Genomic DNA, 6,361 nt, shown 5'->3' with positions numbered 1-6,361 from the left:
TATTAGGATGTCTATTTTAAATATAATTGACTTTGCAATTTTGTTATTGTGTCACCAAGTGTCGCAGAGTTCTTAACATGTAAGTGCAAAACAATGAGTAATTGCTGTTTTGCTGAATAATACATCTGAGTTGCCAACGTCAAAGGTATTATTTTGTGTATTTCTAAACAGGAACGTTAACTGCAGGTTTTGACATCTAGAATCTTTTCATGAAATACTTAGAAATAGGCCAATAAAATGACACATGTGAAAGGAAATATAAAGATATAACCAACATATTCTCCTTGTCCTACTTTATACCAGAAAATTTATAATGAGAAGTCATTCAGTAATAGATTGTAAAGGGTATAACAGAAAAAAAATGTTATTATACCAAAATATTCAAAACAATAAACAAGTGGAAATTGGATAAAGATAAAAATGATACATATGAAAGACTACTGCAATATTCCTTCAGATTGTGAATAGATGTATTCACCAGTGTCAGCTCTTTACTGTAGTTACCATTAATATGCATAGTAATGAGATAAATGAAATATTTGCATTCTTAATGAATTATTTTCTCAAAGTGACTTTTCTATAAGTTCCCCATCACCAAATTTTCAATGAGTGCTATGTTTATTCTTTACCCTAAAATTTATTTTCTTTGAAAACATATATAATTCTAGCTTGCTTTTTGTGTGTTCTGATGAAAGAGACAAGAATGAGTATACTTCAAGTTCACAAATACCCTCCCTATTCATAGAAATACAAATATCTCAAGACTGTTTAGTATTTTAAGAATTTTTGAAGATGGGGAGAACAAATATTTTACTTTCCAATATTGCTGGAAAATGTGTGAAAGACTATACAGCTATATGTCTAGTTTTCTCTATGGTCTGTATTTCTGGAAATGCTATTGTAACGTATGAATATTGATAACCTTTTCCCTGCCTTGCTATAGCTTATCTTTTTCCTAATTAGAGTTAGTAAAATACCATAATATGATGTTGCTTTTGAGTAGATTCTGGAGATGAGGGTGATGAGACAGACAATAGTTGATATGGTGTCTTTTAAAAGTTACTAAGCAAAAAGACATTTATAATAGTGGGCCAATTGTTCAAACATTAGTACTTCCAGACAGTTAAACAGGTCTGACAGCGCTGGGTCATGTAAGGTAGTTCTTCAGTGTCTTCATAGTTAATGGCTGGCTTCGTTATCTCCGAGTGTGTGTGTGTGTGTGTGTGTGTGTGTGTGTGTGTCCGTTCACTGGTTGCTTGACACCAGTTAAACAGCTTAGTGCAGAGATAGGCAGAAACCACTCAACTGCTTAGAGAACTCACTTTACCCAGCTCTGGGAACTGTTTAATTTATTGAGTAATTATTGCTAGAGAGAGTGAGTGGAAATGAAAAGTACATAGTTTTGATCGCCACCGACGAATATCTGCCTGCCCTCAATCAAGGCCGCGTGTTTTTGCACTTCCTTAGATAGATGATGTCCATTTTTGAGATGGGAGCTTGTGGCTTTTAGCTTTGCAGGCAACTTACAGGACCACAGGGACTTAAAGGGGACTTAAATAAAAAAGTGCAGATAATCGACTTTACTCCAATAAGGAGTTCTAAGCCACATTTGTTCAAAGAGATGCATGCACATCACTAGGCTTCGTGGTTTATTTGGTTTTTCAGCTGAGCAAAATAATCTTGAGATCTAAATATAGCCAGGCTTAGCCTCAGTGCAAGGTGCTTGGCGTGGGCGGTGCCCAAAGGAGACCGCTGACTGTGTGTCTGGCTGCAGAAGTGGCTGCGCTAGGCGATGGTAGCGGCAACCAAAGCCAGCCCACCGCTGGGCAGCGCGACAGCCTCCGCGTGACCGCCAAACACCCTAGTCCTCTCCGCAGCTGCGGCTGCTCGCAACGCGATCCTGAAAGAGGGCTTCTGATTGGCGTTTCCTGGGAGACGGCGGTGTGAGCCGCTCGAGCTGCTGCGCCGGCGCGCGCGGGCTCCCACTACTGGGGCGCGCTCTGAGTTTGCGCGAAACTGAGTGGTGGGGACGTGCACAGCTGGGGAAGCGGGTCGGTACCTCTCCCAGTTTCGCAGGAGCTCAAGTTCCGGCGACTGCTAGCTGCCGCTGGTGGCCATTGCGTTTGGGGCCTCAGCTTTCCTTTGCCTGATGTGCAGAGTTGCATGCATGAGGGCTGCTCTGTAATTTTTGATTTGCCCGCCCTTTGGCCTTTGACCAGCGACCTCGACCCTCTCTCTGCACCAGATTGGGGCTGTGGTTGAGCTAGTGTCCCTGGTTTGGGTTTGTGTATGGGGGTGGATTTAGTCATGCCAGGTCTTCACTCTGAGACAGGCATCCAGATACTCCCCCACCTTGCCAAGGGCCTCTTCCTCGGGCTAGCAGGCCACAGTGATTAAGGGGTTTCCTTTTGCAGTTGTTCTAGTTCTGCCCAGGCATCTTCTCTAGGTATAATCAGTGTTATTGTTTATGTGTGTACCTCCCCAGCCACGCATAACTTATTTTTGGATGCAAATCTGCTAAGTTTTCTCACTCTGTACCTCCTCACTCCTGCCACTGGAGGAACTGCTAAGTTTTGTGAATTTGGGGTTTGTGAGGGTTTTGAGGGTTGTTGTTTTTTTTGGCTCTGGACCCTTCTCTGGATCAGCTTCCACCCCCATTACCTGTCAAGGTCTCTGGTGACATCTTTCCCATTATCAGATTATTTAGAAATATTAATCTCCTTGTTGGGTGGATACAGTAGACCTTGTTCAGAGATTACTTTTAAAAAGAGATCCTGGCCTTAAGTACTTACTAAAGCCAGTTAATAACATCATGCATGGACATTTAAACTTGTTGTAAGTTGCAGAGAGGATTAGTGGGAAGTCACGCTGTGCGCAGCTAATGATACCATCTTAACTCTAACCGGGCTAAATCCACCTCGCCTGGCGCAGGTCTGATCTAGGGCACTATGGCGAGGCTGGGAAACTCGGGGGTGGGGGAGCATGGAGGTGCGCTGGGGGGGGCGTTACCTGGGAGGAGCCAACTAGGTCTTTTAGGGCGGTGATCTCCAGTCCAGGGAGGCTCTCAGTGTACCTGCCCGCGCGATGCCTGATGATATGGATGTTCCACAGTCCTGGGGTTGTGCTTTAAATGTCCTTGAAGGGCATTTACCTACAAGTTAAAAACATGTTGAACGCCTAGAATTGTTGCAAGCTCAGAGGAGCTTGCTGATTTCCAAAGATGTTGACTTTTGGCTACTTAACCGATTTGCATTACAAAGACTGTTTCTTTCAGTTCTGCTTTTACAAAGGTAGTCTAGCCCAGTATTTCACAGGTAAAATTTGAAGCATATTAACTTCCTGTCATACGCTGGCTCAAATGGTTTCAGACTGATTACTGTTTTAAGACAGTTTGCAACTACTTTATGACAAGGCCAATTAGAAATAATCTTGGGAAAATGTTTAGAAAATGCTGTGTTAGTAAAACACCTAACAATATTCATTTGGTTCTGTCAGTAAGTAGATGTCTCACTGATTTCTTGTATTCTCTGAGTTTCTTTTAATATTAAGTCTCTGACCCTAGAAAACATACTATTAGGAGAATTTTAACTGCAACTTGACCTTTATTCCATTTAACTTTAAATGTTTTGTCTGTTTGCTAGTGGATTAGAAATAACTGTAGGTGATAATAAATCACTTTAGCAATTGGTAAAAAACCTTGAAAGGAATTTGGAGATAGAGATTGTGTAAACAACTTAGCAATTTCTCTGATTCAGTTCACAGAAAGTGATTTGCAGAACATTACCTAGGGATATTTCTTAAATCTTTGACTTTTAGGGAAAAATTATCTCTATGCACATACAACATGTAGACACATATATAGATATAAGCTAATTTTTGCTGGGTTAAAAAATTTTAGCAAGTATGATTAAGACATTTTACACTGAGTAAATACATTAAATATAATTATGTATTTATTAACCCTGATCTTATATCAAAAGCTTCATATAATTTATTTGGGGCCTATGCCTTCATAAAGACAATCATAGATTTAATATCATTGAAATTCAGAATCCATGGAGTTCCTTTCAGAGCAGTTCTCTTGTATAGTAATAATAGAAGTGTACTTAGTCCTTATTTTTAATTCAGTGAGAATTATGAAGAGACCTAAAACTGTTGCATGAATTTAAATCTTTGAGAGAAACTCAAATAATGGATTTTCAGACTTTATTGTTAGAAACCACAGTTACACAGTAACTGTTCAGTTTTTATTATTTTAATGCATTGACTTATCCTTGACATATAATTTATATAAAAAGTTGAATTAGCATTTTTTTTGAAGATGAGTATATTGAGCAGTTTGTTGAATATCTTAAAAAATTGTTGAGGCTGGGTGGTGGCGCACCTGGTTGAGTGCACATGTTACAATGCGCAAGCACACAGGTTCCAGCCCACGGTCCCCACCTGCAGGGGGAAAGCTTTGTGAATGGTGAAGTAGTGCTGCGGGTGTCTCTCTGTGTGTGTGTCTCTCTCTCTTTCTCTCTGTGTGTCTCTCTCTCCCTATCACCTCCTTGTCTCTAAATTTCTGGCTATCTCTAGTCAATAAGTAAATACAAATAATGAAAAATTTTAAAAAATGTTTAAGTGTCTGAAGCTTTGAGGTCCCAGGTTCAGTCCTTAGCACCACCATAAGTCAGAGCTGAGCACTGCTTTGTTTTTCTGTCTTTCTCTCTCATTAAAAATAAAATGAGGGGGTCGGGCGGTGGCGCAGTGGCGCAGTGGCGCAGTGGGTTAAGCGCATGTGGTGCAAAGCGCAGGATCCCGGTTCGAGCCCCCGGCTCCCCACCTGCAGGGGAGTCGCTTTACAGGCGGTGAAGCAGGTCTGCAGGTGTCTATCTTTCTCTCCCCCTCTCTGTCTTCCCCATCTCTCTCCATTTCTCTGTCCTATCCAACAACGATTTGCGTCAACAAGGGCAATAATAATAACCACAACGAAGCTACAACAAGGGCAACAAAAGGGGGGAAAAATGGCCTCCAGGAGCGGTGGATTCATGGTGCAGGCACCGAGCCCAGCAATAACCCTGGAGGAGGAAAAAAAAATAGATAAATAAAATAAAATAAAATGAACAGGGAGTCGGGCGGTAGCGCAGCGGGTTAAGCGCAGGTGGCGCAAAGCACAAGGACCGGCATGAGGATCCTGGTCCGAGCCACTGGCTCCCCACCTGTAGGGGAGTCACTTCACAAAAGGTGAAGCAGGTCTGCAGGTGTCTATCTTTCTTTCCCCCTCTCTGTCTTCCCCTCCTCTCTCCATTTCTCTCTGTCCTATCCAACAATGACAACAATAAAACAACAAGGGCAACAAAAGGTGATAAATAAATAAATGCATTCATATTTAAAAAGATAAAATGAACAAAATATTTTAAAGTGAAAAGTTGTTTAGGGAGGCTTAAGTATGAGGTTATTGCCATGACTGATTATAGCAAGTGGCTTTGAAAAGAATAGAAGAAAAGTTTCTTACTGGATGTTATATTTGTAGGTTGTGTGATACTAGTAGTGAAAATATTCAAATAGCTAAGACTTAGAAGTTGATGAATTTGTATTTGAATCATTTCATAAAGTAACTCATAATAATTTGCTGATCTTAGGTTCCTCTAAAATCCAGAAAGTTTAACTGTCCTCAAAGTTAAATATTGCTGAGAAACTTAGATTTTTCGGGCTGAAGACTCATGCTCAATTATGGTCTAAAATCTGAGTTTGCAGATATGACATGGTACTCCAGCGATTCAAGCAGCACAGTACAAATACTGCATATATTTCTGCCAAATGTGTCTCAGATGGACTAACTGCTAAAGAAGACTCTATAGCATGACTGAGCTAACAGAAAGTCTGTTACCTTTCCAATAGGTAATCCCTTCATTTGCATGCTGTGCTCACTGACAGGAGACAGAACTTGAATTTCTGTTACTTTTCTGGACTTTAACCTTAAGGTCTATATTTAGTCAACTCAAAGTATATGAAGGGACTAATATTTACTGTTAGCCAGTAACTATTATGAAGACAAAATTATTCTCTTAGCCAACTGAAATAGGAATTTAGCTTTATTTAAATTAAATAACTCACTCAATCTTACAGTCTTTGTATAATTCAGTTTTAATTCTTCAGATTTCATTTGATACTATAAACAGACCTGTATAAAATGCAGGTTGGGAAGAGAAAAATATTTATGCTGTTATCATAAGTGGTCAAACACTGACTGCAGTGTTAAATATCAGAATATAATATGCAGCAATACATTATTAACTTAACCTAATGCTCAGAATTATTACCACATTCATGGGTATCTTTCTGATATTTCTCCAGCCCACTGGATCTTGAAGTGTGA

Source organism: Erinaceus europaeus, chromosome 11, assembly GCF_950295315.1.
Source record: "Erinaceus europaeus chromosome 11, mEriEur2.1, whole genome shotgun sequence".
In the NCBI taxonomy this organism is placed as follows: Eukaryota; Metazoa; Chordata; class Mammalia; order Eulipotyphla; family Erinaceidae; genus Erinaceus; species Erinaceus europaeus.
Note: the sequence above shows the minus strand (reverse complement) of the source record.